Source organism: Mus caroli, unplaced genomic scaffold (genome assembly GCF_978045245.1).
Source record: "Mus caroli unplaced genomic scaffold, Mus_caroli_1 scaffold_8, whole genome shotgun sequence".
In the NCBI taxonomy this organism is placed as follows: domain Eukaryota; kingdom Metazoa; phylum Chordata; class Mammalia; order Rodentia; family Muridae; genus Mus; species Mus caroli.
The window spans coordinates 104,194,879-104,211,180 of record NW_028227263.1 but is presented as its reverse complement, the minus strand read 5'-3'; positions in this window follow the sequence as shown (position 1 = coordinate 104,211,180).

Sequence of the window (16,302 nt, the reverse complement as noted above, 5' to 3'; positions counted from 1 at the left end):
AGGAAATAATCAAACTCAGGGGTGAAATCAACCAAGTGGAAACAAGAAAAACTATTCAAAGAATCAACCAATCAAGGAGCTGGTTCTTTGAGAAAATCAACAAGATAGATAAACCCTTAGCCAGACTCACTAGAGGGCACAGGGAAAGCATCCTAATTAACAAAATCAGAAATGAAAAAGGAGACATAACAACAGATCCTGAAGACATCCAAAACACCATCAGATCCTTCTACCAAAGGCTATACTCAACAAAACTGGAGAACCTGGATGAAATGGACAAGTTCCTAGACAGATACCAGGTACCAAAGTTGAATCAAGATCAGGTTAATGATCTAAACAGCCCTATATCCCCCAAAGAAATAGAAGCAGTCATTAATAGTCTCCCAACTAAAAAAAGCCCAGGACCAGATGGGTTTAGTGCAGAGTTCTATCAGACCTTCAAAGAAGATCTAATCCCAGTTCTTCACAAACTATTCCACAAAATAGAAACAGAAGGTACTCTACCCAACTCATTCTATGAAGCCACAATTACTCTGATACCTAAACCACAAAAAGACCCAACAAAGATAGAAAACTTCAGACCAATATCCCTTATGAATATTGATGCAAAAATCCTCAATAAAGTTCTTGCTAACCGAATCCAAGAACACATCAAAACAATCATCCATCCTGACCAAGTAGGTTTCATCCCAGGGATGCAGGGATGGTTCAATATACGGAAATCCATCAACGTAATCCAGTATATAAACAAACTCAAAGATAAAAACCACATGGTCATCTCCTTAGATGCGGAAAAAGCATTTGACAAGATCCAACACCCATTCATGATAAAAGTCTTGGAAAGATCAGGAATTCAAGGCCCATACCTAAACATGATAAAAGCAATCTACAGCAAACCAGTAGCCAACATCAAAGTAAATGGTGAGAAGCTTGAAGCAATCCCTCTAAAATCAGGGACTAGACAAGGCTGTCCACTTTCTCCATACCTATTCAACATTGTACTTGAAGTCCTAGCCAGAGCAATTCGACAACAAAAGGAGATCAAAGGGATACAAATTGGAAAAGAGGAAGTCAAAATATCACTGTTTGCAGATGATATGATAGTATATATAAGTGACCCTAAAAATTCCACCAGAGAACTCCTAAGCCTGATAAACAGCTTCGGTGAAGTAGCTGGATATAAAATTAACTCAAACAAATCAATGGCCTTTCTCTACACAAAGAATAAACAGGCTGAGAAAGAAATTAGGGAAACAACACCCTTCTCAATAGTCACAAATAATATAAAATATCTTGGCGTGACTCTAACTAAGGAAGTGAAAGATCTGTATAATAAAAACTTCAAGTCTCTGAAGAAAGAAATTATAGAAGATCTCAGAAGATGGAAAGATCTCCCATGCTCATGGATTGGCAGGATCAACATTGTAAAAATGGCTATCTTGCCAAAAGCAATCTACAGATTCAATGCAATCCCCATCAAAATTCCAAATCAATTCTTCAACGAATTAGAAAGTGCAATCTGCAAATTCATCTGGAATAACAAAAAACCTAGGATAGCAAAAACTCTTCTCAAGGATAAAAGAACCTCTGGTGGAATCACCATGCCGGACCTAAAGCTCTACTACAGAGCAATTGTGATAAAAACTGCATGGTACTGGTATAGTGACAGACAAATAGACCAATGGAATAGAATTGAAGACCCAGAAATGAACCCACACACCTATGGTCACTTGATCTTCGACAAGGGAGCTAAAAACATCCAGTGGAAGAAAGACAGCATTTTCAACAAATGGTGCTGGCACAACTGGTTGTTAACATGTAGAAGAATGCGAATCGATCCATTCCTATCTCCTTGTACTAAGGTCAAGTCTAAGTGGATCAAGGAACTTCACATAAAACCAGAGACACTGAAACTTATAGAGGAGAAAGTGGGGAAAAGCCTTGAAGATATGGGCACAGGGGAAAAATTCCTGAATAGAACAGTAATGGCTTGTGCTGTAAGATCGAGAATTGACAAGTGGGACCTCATGAAACTACAAAGCTTCTGCAAGGCTAAAGACACCATCAATAAGACAAAAAAACCACCAACAGATTGGGAAAGGATCTTCACCTATCCTAAATCAGATAAGGGACTAATATCCAATATATATAAAGAACTCAAGAAGGTGGACTCCAGAAAGTCAAATAACCCCATTAAAAAATGGGGCTCAGAACTGAACAAAGAATTCTCACCTGAGGAATACCGAATGGCAGAGAAGCACCTGAAAAAATGTTCAACATCCTTAATCATCAGGGAAATGCAAATCAAAACAACCCTGAGATTCCACCTCACACCAGTCAGAATGGCTAAGATCAAAAATTCAGGTGACAGCAGATGCTGGCGAGGATGTGGAGAAAGAGGAACACTCCTCCATTGTTGGTGGGATTGCAAGCTTGTACAACCACTCTGGAAATCAGTCTGGCGGTTCCTCAGAAAATTGGACATAGTACTACCGGAGGATCCAGCAATACCTCTCCTGGGCATATATCCAGAAGATGTCCCAACCGGTAAAAAGGACACATGCTCCACTATGTTCATAGCAGCCCTATTTATAATAGCCAGAAGCTGGAAAGAACCCAGATGTCCCTCAACAGAGGAATGGATACAGAAAATGTGGTACATTTACACAATGGAGTACTACTCAGCTATTAAAAAGAATGAATTTATGAAATTCCTAGCCAAATGGATGGACCTGGAGGGCATCATCTTGAGTGAAGTAACACAATCACAAAAGAACTCACACAATATGTATTCATTGATAAGTGGATATTAGCCCAAAACTTAGGATACCCAAGATATAAGATACAATTTGATAAACGCATGAAACTCAAGAAGAATGAAGACCAAAGTGTGGACACTGTGCACCTTCTTAGAATTGGGAACAAAACACCCAGGGAAGGAGCTACAGAGACAAAGTTCGTAGCTGTGATGAAAGGATGGACCATTTAGAGACTGCTGTATCCAGGGATCCGTCCCATAATCAGCTTCTAAACGCTGACACCATTGCATACACTAGCAAGATCTTGCTGAAAGGACCCTAATATAGCTGTCTCTTGTGAGACGATGCCGGGGCCTAGCAAACACAGGAGTGGATGTTCACAGTCAGCTATTGGATGTATCACAGGGCTCCCAATGGAGAAGCTAGAGAAAGTACCCAAGGAGCTAAAGGGATCTGCAACCCTATTGTTGGAACAACATGATGTACTAACCGGAACCCTGGAGCTCTTGTCTCTAGCTGCATATGTATCGAAAGATGGCCTAGTCGGCCATCAATGGAAAGAGAGGCCCATTGGACTTGCAAACTTTATATGCCCCAATATAGGGGAATGCCAGGGCCAAAAGAATGGGAATGGGTGGGTAGGGAAGTGGGGGGCGCTATGGGGGACTTTTGGGATAGTATTGGAAATGTAATTGAGGAAATTATGTAATAAAAATATTAAAAAAAAAAAAAAAAAAAAAAAAAAAAAAAAAAAAAAAAAAAAACAATACAACGACGGAAATCAACCGTAGAAAAAGCAAGAAAGTAATCCCTCAACAAACCAAAAAGAAGACAGCCACAAGAACAGAATGCCAACTCTAACAACAAAAATAAAAGGAAGCAACAATTACTTTTCCTTAATATCTCTTAATGTCAATGCACTCAATTCCCCCTAAAAAGACATAGACTAAAAGACTGGCTACACAAACAGGACCAAACATTCTGCTGCTTACAGGAAACCCATCTCAGGGAAAAAGACAGACACTACCTCAGAGTGAAAGGTTGGAAAACAATTTTCCATGCAAATAATCTGAAGAAACAAGTTGGTGTAGCCATTCTAATATTGAATAAAATCGTCTTTGATAAAGTTATCAAAAAAAGACAAGGAGGGACACTTCATACTCATCAAAGGTAAAATCCTCCAAGAGGAACTCTCAATTCTGAATATCTGTGCTCCAAATGCAAGGGCAGCCACATTCATTAAAGCCACTTTAGTAAAGCTCAAAGCACACATTGCACCTCACACAATAATAGTGGAAGACTTCAGCACCCCACTTTCATCAATGGACAGATTGTGGAAACAGAAACTAAACAGAGACACAGTGAAACTAACAGAAGTTATGAAACAAATGGACCTAACAGATATCTACAGAACATTTTATCCTAAAACAAAAGGATATACCTTCTTCTCAGCATCTCATGGTACCTTTTAAAAAATTGACCATATAATTTGTAACGAATCAGGCCTCAACAGATACAAAAATATTGAAATTGTCCCATGCATCCTGTCAGACCACCATGGACTAACGCTGATCTTCAATAGCAACATAAATAATGGAAAGCCAACATTCACGTGGAAACTGAACAACATTCATCTCAATGATACCTTGGTCAAGGAAGGAATAAAGAAATAAATTAAAGACTTTTTAGAGTTTAATGAAAATGAAGCCGTAACATACCCAAACTTATGGGACACAATGAAAGCATTTCTAAGAGGGAAACTCAGAGCTATGAGTGCCTCCAAAAAGAAACTAGAAAGAACTCAAACTAGGACCTTGACAACACACCTAAAAGCTCTAGAAAAAAAGGAAGCAAATTCACCCAAGAGGAGTAGACGGCAGGAAATAATAAAACTTAGGGGTGAAATCAACCAAGTGGAAAGAAGAAATATTCAAAGAATCAACCAAACGAGGAGCTGGTTCCTTGAGAAAATCAACAAGATACATAAACCCTTAGCCAGACTCATGAGAGGGCACAGGGACAGCATTCTAATAAACAAAATCAGAAATGAAAAGGGAGACATAACAACAGATTCTGACGAAATCCAAAACACCATCAGATCCTTCTACAAAAGCTATACTCAACAAAACTGGAAAACCTGGATGAAATGGACAAATTTCTAGACAGATACCAGGTACCAAGTTAAATTAGAATCAAGTTAACGATCTAAACAGTCCCATATCCCCTAAAGGAATAGAAGCAGTCATTAATAGTCTCCCAGCCAAAAACAGCCCAGGACCAGATGGGTTTAGTGCTGAGTTCTATCAGACCTTCAAAGAAGATCTAATTCTAGTTCTGCACAATCTATTCCACAAAATAGAAGTAGAAGGTACTCTACCAAACTCATTCTATGAAGCCACAATTACTCTGACACCTAAATCACAGAAATATCCAACAAAGATAGAGAACTTCAGACCAATTTCCCTTATGAATATCGATGCAAATATACTCAATAAAATTCTTTTTTTTTCTTTTGTTAATTTTTAATATTTTTTTATTACATATTTTCCTCAATTACATTTCCAGTGCTATCCCAAAAGTCCCCCGTACCCCTTCCCCACTTCGCTACCCACCCATTCCCATTCTTTTGGCCCTGGCATTCCCCTATATTGGGGCATATAAAGTTTGCAAGTCCAATGGGCCTCTCTTTCCAGTGATGGCCGACTAGGCCATCTTTCGATACATATGCAGCTAGAGACAAGAGCTCCGGGGTACTGGTTAGTTCATCATGTTTTTCCAACTATAGGGTTGCAGATCCCTTTAGCTCCTTGGTCTTTTATTTTTTAATTTATTGATTTATTATATATAAGTACACTGTAGCTGTCTTCAGACACACCAGAAGAGGGAGTCAGATTTTGTTACGGATGGTTGTGAGCCACCATGTGGTTGCTGGGATTTGAACTCTGGACCTTCAGAAGAGCAGTCGGGTGCTCTTACCCACTGAGCCATCTCACCAGCCCCTCAATAAAATTCTTGCTAACCGAATCCAAGAACACATCAAAACAATCATCCATCCTGACCAAGTAGGTTTCATACCAGGGATGCAGGGATGGTTCAATATACAGAAATTCATCAATGTAATCCATTATATAAACAAACTCAAAGACAAAAAACATATGATCATCTCCTTAGACGCAGAGAAAGCATTTGACAAAATTCAACATGCAATCATGATAAAAGTCTTAGAAAGATCAGGAATTTAAGGCCCATACCTAAACATTATATAAGCAATCTACAGGAAACCAGTAGCCAACATCAAACTAAATGGTGAGAATCATGAAGCAATCCCACTAAAATCATGGACTAGACAAGGCTGCCCACTTTCTCCCTGCCTATTCAACGTTGAACTTGAAGTCCTAGCCAGAACAATTCGACAACAAAAGGGGATCAAGGGGATACTAATTGGAAAGGAAGAAGTCAAAATATCACTTTTTGAGGATAATATGATAGTATATATAAGTGACCCTAAAAATTCAACCAGAGAACTCCTAATCCTTATAAACAGCTTTGGTGAAGTAGCTGGATATAAATTTTTTTTTTTTTTTTGGATATAAAATTAACTCAAACAAGTCAATGGCCTTTCTCTACACAAAGAATAAACAAGAGAGATAGAAATTAGGGAAACAACACACTTCTCAATAGTCACAAATAATATAAAATACCTTGGCGTAATTCTAACTAAGGAAGTGAAAGATGTGTATGATAATAACTTCAAGTCTCTGAGAAAGAAATTAAAGAAGATCTCAGAAGATAGAAAGATCTCCCATGCTCATGGATTGGCAGGATCAACATTGTAAAAATGGCTACCTTGCCAAAAGCGATCTACAGATTCAATGCAATCCCCATCAAAATTCAAACTCAATTCTTCAACGAATTTGAAAGAGCAATCTACAAATTCATCTGGAATAACAAAAAACCTAGGATAGCAAAAACTCTTCTCAAGGATAAAAGAACCTCTGGAGGAATCACCATGCCTGACCTAAAGCTGTACTACAGAGCAATTGTGATAAAAAAAAAAAAAAAAAACAAACTGCATGGTACTGGTATAGTGACAGACAAGTAGACCAATGGATAAGAATTGAAGACCCAGAAATGAACCCACACACCTATAGTCACTTGATCTTTGACAAGGGAGCTAAAACCATCCATTGGAAAAAAGACAGCATTTTCAACAAATGGTGCTGGCACAACTGGTGTTTATCATGTAGAAGAATGCGAATTGATCCATTTCTATCTCCTTGTACTAAGTCAAATCTAGTGAATCAAGGAACTCTACATAAAACCAGAGACACTGAAACTAATAGAGGAGAAAGTGGGGAAAAGCCTCAAAGATATGGGTACAGGGGAAAATTTCCTGAATAGAACAGCAATGGCTTGTGCTGTAAGATCGAGAATTGACAAATGGGACCTCATAAAACTGCAAAGCTTCTGTAAGGCAAAAGACACCGTCAATAAGACAAAAATTCCACCAACAGATTGGGAAAGGATCTTTACCTATCTTAAATCAGATAGGGGACTAATATCCAATATATATAAAGAACTCAAGAAGGTGGACACCAGAAAATCAAATAACCCCATTAAAAAATGGGGCTCAGAGCAAAACAAAGAATTCTCACCTGAGGAATACCTAATGGCTGAGAAGCACCTGAAAAATTGTTCAGCATCCTTAATCATTAGGGAAATGCAACTCAAAACACCCCTGAGATTCCATCTCACACCAGTCAGAATGGCTAAGATCAAAAATTCAGGTGACAGCAGATGCTGGCGAGGATGTGGAGAAAGAGGAACACTCCTCCATTGTCGGTGGGATTGCAAGCTTGTACAACCACTCTGGAAATCAGTCTGGCAGTTCCTCAGAAAATTGGACATAGTACTACCGGAGGACCACACAATACCTCTCCTGGGCACATATCCAGATGTCCCAACCGGTAAGAAGGTCACATTCTCCACTATGTTCATAGCAGCCTTATTTATAATTGCCAGAAGCTGGAAAGAACCCAGATGCCCCTCAACAGAGGAATGGATACAAAAAATGTGGTACATTTACACAATGGAGTACTACTCAGGTAATAAAATGAATGAATTTATGAAATTCTTCAGCAAATGGATGGACCTGGAGGGCATCATCCTGAGTGATGTAACTCAATCACAAAAGAACTCAAATAATATGTAGTCAGTGATAAGTGGATATTAGTCCAGAAACTTAGAATACCCAAGCTATAAGATACAATTTGCTAAACACATGAAACTCAAGAAGAACGAAGATCAAAGTGTGGACACTTTGCCCCTTCTTAGAATTGGGAACAAAACACACATGGAAGGAGTTACAGAGACAAAGTTCCTCAGAAAATTGGACATAGTACTAGACCATCACTTTGGTGGAAGGTCTAAATCGGCCGGCCTTGGAGAGGCCATCTGATTCTGTAAGTTGCCTGTGGTCGACGCGAAGTCGCCGCTGTTTTTGGTTTCTTTTTTGTCTCAGTCTCGTGTCCGCTCTTGTTGTGTCTGCTATTATTCTAGAAATGGGACAATCTGCCTCCTCTCCCCTGTCTCTAACTCTGGAGCATTGGGGAGAGGTGAGGGTCAGAGCTCACAACCAGTCAGTGGAAGTTAGAAAAGGTCCTTGGCGGACCTTCTGCACCTCCGAGTGGCCGACATTTGGAGTGGGTTGGCCACCGGAGGGTGCTTTTGACTTGTCACTAATCGCCGCCATCAGGCAAATTGTTTTCCAGGAAAAAATAGGTCACCCTGATCAGATCCCCTACATTGTGACTTGGCAGAATCTTGTTCAGTTCCCACCTCCGTGGGTCAAGCCTTGGATCCCAAATCCTTCGAAACTGACGGTCGCGATTGTCCAGTCCGATGCAGCCGGAAAATCCGGTCCCTCAGCACCCCCCAAGATTTATCCAGAGGTTGACGACCTCCTCTGGATGGACTCCCAACCTCCCCCTTACCCCCTGCCCCAGCAGCTGCCTGTGGCCGCCCTGCCACAGGGACCAATAGCGAGAGGGGCTCAGGGACCGGCGGGGGGGACTAGGAGCCGCCAAGGCCGAAGCCCTGGGGAGGAAGGGGGACCAGATTCAACAGTCGCCTTGCCGCTTAGAGCACATGTGGGAGGGCCAGCGCCAGGACCTAATGATCTCATTCCTTTGCAGTACTGGCCTTTTTCCTCTTCTGATTTGTATAATTGGAAAACTAACCACTCTCCCTTCTCAGAAAACCCCTCTGGGCTTATTGGGCTCCTTGAATCACTTATGTTCTCCCATCAACCCACTTGGGATGATTGTCAGCAACTCTTGCAGGTCCTCTTCACCACGGAGGAGAGAGAAAGGATACTGCTGGAAGCCAGGAAGAATGTCCTAGGACAAGATGGGACCCCCACTAATCTCCCCAATCTCATAAATGAATCCTTCCCTTTGACTCGTCCTAATTGGGACTACAACACTGCGGAAGGTAGGGAGCGTCTCACGGTCTACCGCCAGACTCTAGTGGTGGGGCTCAAAGGGGCCGCACGGCGACCTACTAATCTGGCCAAGGTAAGAGAGGTCCTTCAGAGTCCAGTGGAGCCGCCCTCTGTTTTCTTAGAACGACTAATGGAGGCTTACAGGAGGTATACACCGTTTGATCCCTCTTCAGAGGGTCAAAAAGCAGCCGTGGCTATGGCTTTCATTGGTCATTCCGCCTCTGATATCAAGAAAAGGTTACAGAGACTAGAAGGGCTCCAAGATTATACTTTACAGGATCTAGTAAGGGAAGCTGAAAAAGTGTATCATAAAAGGGAGACAGAGGAAGAGAAGCAAGAGAGAGAAAAGAAAGAGATGGAAGAGAGAGAGAATCGGCGTGATCGCCGCCAAGAGAGAAACTTAACTAGAATTTTGGCCATAGTAGTAGGTGAAAAAAGGGCAGAAAAAGGACAGTCAGGGTACCTGGGCAACAGGGCAAGAAGACCTCCAGGAGAACAGAAACTTCCACTTGAAAAAGACCAGTGTGCATACTGTAAAGAGAAGGGACATTGGGCCAGAAGTTGCCCCAAAAAGAAGTCAAGAGAATCCAAGGTGTTGACTATGAAAGAAGACTAGAGGAGTTGGGGCTCGAATCCCCTCCCCGAGCCCAGGGTAACACTTTCAGTGGAGGGGACTCCTGTTAATTTTTTAATAGACACAGGAGCAGAGCATTCAGTCTTGACTAAACCGTTAGGACAATTAGGAAACAAAAAGACTATGGTGATGGGAGCCACTGGCAGTAAATTTTACCCCTGGACCACTGAGCGAGTTTTAGAAATAGGAAAGAGTCAAGTAACTCACTCTTTTCTTGTGATTCCTGAGTGCCCTGCGCCCCTTCTGGGACGAGACTTGTTGACCAAACTTAAAGCTCAAGTTCAGTTCACCTCAAAGGGACCAGAAGTTACCTGGGGAGAGACCCCTATAGCGTGTTTGGTTTTAAATTTAGAAGAAGAATATCGCCTCCATGAGCAGGGTCCCAAACAATTGCCAGACCCTGAATGGCTATCCGCTTTTTCTGGAGTCTGGGCTGAGCAAGCAGGAATGGGATTAGCTAAACAAGTACCACCGGTCGTGGTAGAGTTAAAAGCCGATGCCTCCCCCGTCTCGGTCAGACAATACCCTATGAGTAGGGAAGCTAAAGAAGGCATCCGGCCACATATTCAGAGATTGATAGAGCAAGGAATTCTAGTGCCTTGCCAATCCCCTTGGAACACACCTCTCCTGCCAGTACGGAAGCCTGGGACTAATGATTATCGACCAGTGCAAGATTTAAGAGAAGTTAACAAGAGGGTGCAGGACATTCACCCTACCGTTCCAAATCCTTACAACCTACTAAGTTCCCTCCCGCCAGAGCGGACTTGGTACACTCTTTTAGACTTAAAAGATGCCTTTTTCTGCCTTCGATTACACCCTAATAGCCAGCCACTGTTTGCTTTTGAGTGGAGGGACCCAGAAGGACACACGGGCCAGCTAACCTGGACGAGGTTGCCCCAAGGATTCAAGAACTCCCCTACTCTTTTTGACGAAGCGCTCCACCGTGACCTTGCGCCTTTTAGAGCGCAAAACCCTCAGATCTCTCTCTTACAGTATGTAGATGACTTACTGGTGGCAGCCTCAACCCAGGAACTGTGCCTTGAAGGAACCAAGAAGCTCCTGAATGAACTGGGTGAGTTGGGGTACCGGGTATCAGCCAAGAAAGCTCAGCTATGTCGTACCGAGGTGACCTACCTAGGATACACCCTCCGAGATGGAAAGCGGTGGCTCACCGAGGCCAGAAAAAAGACTGTGATGCTGATCCCAACCCCTACCACCCCGCGCCAAGTACGTGAGTTTCTGGGGACGGCAGGTTTTTGCAGACTCTGGATACCAGGGTTCGCAACACTGGCGGCCCCTCTATATCCACTTACTAAGGAAAAAGTCCCATTCACCTGGACTGAAGAACACCAAAAAGCCTTTGACAGCATAAAGGCAGCCCTGCTTGCAGCCCCCGCTCTGGCCTTGCCAGATTTGACTAAGCCTTTTACCCTGTATGTTGATGAGCGAGCTGGAGTAGCCCGCGGGGTCTTGACTCAGACTCTGGGGCCCTGGAAGCGGCCAGTGTCCTACCTATCTAAAAAGCTCGACCCAGTCACCAGCGGTTGGCCCTCCTGCCTGAAAGCCATTGCTGCAGTAGCCCTGCTTGTTAAAGACGCTGACAAGCTTACTCTGGGTCAGCATGTGACTATAATCGCTCCCCATGCTCTGGAGAGTATTGTACGACAGCCCCCTGACCGGTGGATGACTAATGCCCGGATGACCCACTACCAGAGTTTGTTGCTAAATGATCGAGTAACTTTTGCTCCACCTGCCATCCTCAATCCTGCCACCCTCCTCCCCTTGACGGATGACTCCACTCCTGTACATCAATGTGCTGATGTCCTGGCTGAAGAAACTGGAACGAGGAGGGATCTGACTGATCAGCCTTGGCCAGGTGTGCCTGCCTGGTACACAGATGGTAGCAGCTTTGTGATAGAGGGAAGAAGAAGAGCAGGAGCGGCAGTAGTAGATGGAAAACAGGTAATTTGGGCGAGTGGTCTTCCAGAAGGAACTTCGGCTCAGAAGGCTGAACTCCTGGCGCTAACCCAAGCCCTGCGGTTGGCCGAAGGTAAGGCAATCAACATTTACACTGACAGCCGCTATGCTTTCGCCACAGCCCATATCCATGGGGCCATCTACCAACAGAGGGGGCTACTTACCTCGGCAGGTAGAGACATTAAAAACAAAGAAGAAATTCTGGCCCTCCTAGAGGCTATACATATGCCAAAGAAAGTGGCTATTATCCATTGTCCAGGCCACCAAAAAGGACAGGATCCTGTGGCCCGAGGAAACCAGATGGCTGATGTAGCAGCAAAGCAGGCAGCTCAGGGGGTAACAATCATGGTAGAAAAAGGCAGGCCCCTGCCAGAGCCCTCACCGGCAACCAGTCCTAATTATACTTACTCTGATGAAGATTTTAAACTATTAGATTCCATGGTTTGTCACAAACAGGCGCAGGAATTCAATTTTAGGGGGCTAGCGTGGACTGTAGATGGGCGTATTATTTTACCTACAAAAGAAGGAATAGACTATGTCCAAAAATTACATCAACTGACTCATCTGGGATCTGATAAACTCCTACAGCTGATCAAGAGTTCCGATTATTATATTTTAAAACTCAACTCAGTGGTACAACAGGTAATTGACTCCTGCCAGGCTTGTGCTCTCACCAATGCTGCCCGACCTTACAAAGAACAAGGAAAGAGACAACGAGGAGATCGCCCCGGAGTTTACTGGGAAGTGGACTTCACTGAAATTAAACCAGGAATGTATGGCAACAAGTACCTGCTGGTGTTTATAGACACCTTTTCTGGATGGGTAGAGGCTTTTCCCACTAAGTCTGAAACCGCTCAGGTGGTGACCAAGAAGATCCTTGAAGAAATCCTACCCAGGTTTGGGATCCCCAAGGTAATTGGCTCAGACAACGGGCCCGCATTTGTTGCCCAGGTAAGTCAGGGATTGGCCTCACAATTGGGGACTGATTGGAAGTTACATTGTGCTTATAGACCCCAGAGCTCAGGGCAGGTAGAAAGAATGAACAGGACTCTAAAAGAGACCCTAACTAAATTAGCTATTGAGACCGGCGGTAAAGACTGGGTGACCCTCCTTCCCTTTGCGCTTCTTAGAGTCCGAAACACACCTGGACGTTTCGGCCTTACCCCTTATGAAATTCTACATGGGGGACCGCCCCCCTTGACCGAGTCTGGCAGGATATTGGATCCCTGTGTTGACTCTTCCTCACCCTCTGCTCTGTTTACCCATTTAAAGGCCTTAGAAGTTGTCAGAACACAGATCTGGGACCAGATCAAAGAAGCTTATGCACCGGGGACTACGGCAGTGCCCCACGGGTTCCAGGTTGGAGATTCGGTCCTTGTCAGACGACATCGCACTGGCACTCTTGAGCCTCGGTGGAAAGGACCATATCTGGTGCTGTTAACAACTCCCATGGCAGTAAAGGTAGACGGAATCGCCGCCTGGATCCACGCCTCCCATGTCAAGAAGGCTCCTAGCCAGGGAAGAGGCAACCATGAAGACAACTGGATGGTGGCAGCTACTGATAATCCTCTTAAACTTCGCTTGTGTCGCAGGTGCCACCCTAAGCCTAGGGAACCACAACCCTCATGCTCCAATTCAACAGTCTTGGGAAGTGCTTAATGAGGAGGGAAACATTGTATGGGCAGTCACTGCAGTCCATCCCCCTTGGACTTGGTGGCCTGATCTCACACCTGACATCTGTAAGTTAGCAGCAGGATCTCCCAATTGGGACCTCCCCGATCATACTGATCTTAGTAACCCACCCCCTGAACAGCGGTGTGTTCCGAATGGAATAGGGAACACGTATGGGTGTTCGGGGCAGTTCTACCGAGCTAATCTTAGAGCTGCACATTTTTATGTTTGCCCCGGTCAGGGTCGGAGCGGAAGGCTTCAACAAGAATGTGGAGGGGCATCAGATTATTTTTGTGGTAAATGGACATGTGAAACGACAGGGGAAGCCTATTGGAAGCCTTCCTCTGATTGGGACCTAATCACGGTAAAACGAGGTAGTGGTTATGACAGGCCCAACCAAGGAGAAAGAACCCCCCATAAATATCCAGAAAATGGGTGCGCTCTTAAAAACAGTCCCCCAGGGCCATGCAAAGGTAAATACTGCAACCCTCTACTTATAAAATTCACTGAAAAAGGGAAACAAAATCGTTTGAGTTGGCTTAAAGGAAATAGGTGGGGTTGGCGAGTATACATTCCACCAAGAGACCCTGGGTTCATTTTTACAATTAGACTGACGGTGAGGGACCTGGTGGTAACACCCGTAGGGCCCAACAATGTCCTTATGGAACAGGGCCCCCCAGTCGCACCGGCTCCCCCAGAAGTCCCGGTCGTACCAGCTCCACTAACTCCACAGTCTAACACAGTGGGACCCTCCCTAGGGACTAATACTCCCCTCATAAAGCCAACCTTAGCTTCCCCACCGCCCCTAGATACAGAGAGCCGTCTGGTCAGACTAGTCCAAGGAGCTTTTTTAGTTTTAAATAGGACTAATCCTAATATAACTCAATCATGTTGGTTATGCTATGCCTCTAGGCCCCCTTATTATGAAGGAATTGCTCAGATCAGGACTTATAATACTACTTCAGATCATTCTCTATGCCTTTGGGGAGAAAACAGAAAGTTGACTCTGGCAGCGGTTTCAGGAAGTGGGCTTTGTTTAGGCCAGGTACCTCAAGATAAAGGGCACCTCTGTAATCAGACCCAGAACATCCAGCCTAACAAAAGTGGTCAGTATCTAGTGCCCCCCATAGACACAGTATGGGCTTGCAATACCGGTCTCACTCCTTGTGTATCTATGTCTGTTTTTAATAGTTCCAAAGATTTCTACATTTTAGTTCAACTCATTCCTAGACTCCTGTATCATGATGATAGCTCCTTTTTAGACAAATTTGATCACCGGGTCCGCTGGAAAAGAGAACCCGTTACCTTAACTTTGGCAGTACTTTTAGGATTAGGAGTAGCAGCAGGAGTGGGTACAGGGACCGCTGCCTTAATTAAGACCCCCCAGTACTATGAAGAATTACGTACAGCTATGGATGTTGATCTTAGAACTATAGAACAGTCTATAACCAAATTAGAAGAATCTTTGACTTCCCTGTCCGAAGTAGTGTTACAAAACAGGAGGGGATTAGACTTATTATTCCTTAAAGAAGGAGGACTCTGTGCTGCCCTAAAAGAAGAATGTTGTTTTTATGTTGACCATTCAGGAGTAATCAAAGATTCTATGGCCAAACTTAGAGCACGCCTAGATATACGTAAAAGAGAAAGAGAAAGCCAACAAGGATGGTTCGAAAGCTGGTCTAAGTCCCCTTGGTTCACCACTCTCCTCTCCACCAGAGTAGGACCCTTAATTACACTTATGCTTTTGCTTACTTTTGGCCCCTGCATCCTCAATAAGTTAGTAGCTTTTATTAGAGAAAGAATAAATGCAGTACAGGTTATGGTACTAAGGCAACAATATCGGGTCCTCCAAGAGGCCAAAAACTCGCTCTAAGATTAGAGCTACTTACTAGAAGGAGTGGGGAATGAAAGAGGAAAATTACTGAAGACCTGAACTCTTCAACTCAGAGTCCTACCCCTCCCATCTGGAGATTGTTCCCGGAACACTCCTGAACTCTTCACCCCAGAGTACATTCCTGAACTTTTCACCCCAGAGTCCGACCCCCTCCCAACTGAAGACTGTTCCAAGAACATTTTTTAGATAAAGGCTTCCTGGAACAACCCCAAGAACATTTTTGAGATAAGGGCCTCCCGGTACAACCCCAGAATGTTCCAATAGATCGGGTACATTGCCAAAATATAGGACACGACCCCTTGGTTACGGAAAGCCCCTTGGAAAACCCCTTGGAAACTCCCTTGGCAAAAACCCCTCAGTTAAGCAAACTTGTACTTTTCCTACCCTGCTCCCCCCTTGGCTTTTTCCTATATAAGCCTGTGAAAAATTTGGGTCGTGGTCGATTCTCCTCTACACCATGCTTGGTGTATGAGTTTCGACCCCAGAGCTCTGGTTCATGTGCTTACTCGTTGTGCCTTTATTAAATCTTCCTTCCTATACTCTGAGTTCAGTCTCAGTGTCTTCTTGGGTTCGCGGCTGTCCCGAGACTTGAGTGAGGGTCTCCCTTCAGGGGTCTTTCATTCCTATTAGGCTCCACTTCCCTTTGGCTTCTTCCAGCTTCTCCCAATTCAACCACAGGGGTCCATGTCTTCTGATTGATTGGTGCTAGTATCTGCATCTGCCTATCTCAGCTGCTTGTTGGGCCCCTCAAAGGACAGTCATGCTAGGCTTCTGTCTGCAAGCATACTACAGCCTCAGTAACAGTGTCAGGCCTCAGACCTCCCCTTGTGTTGGATCCCAATTTGGACCTGCCAGTGGACTTCCT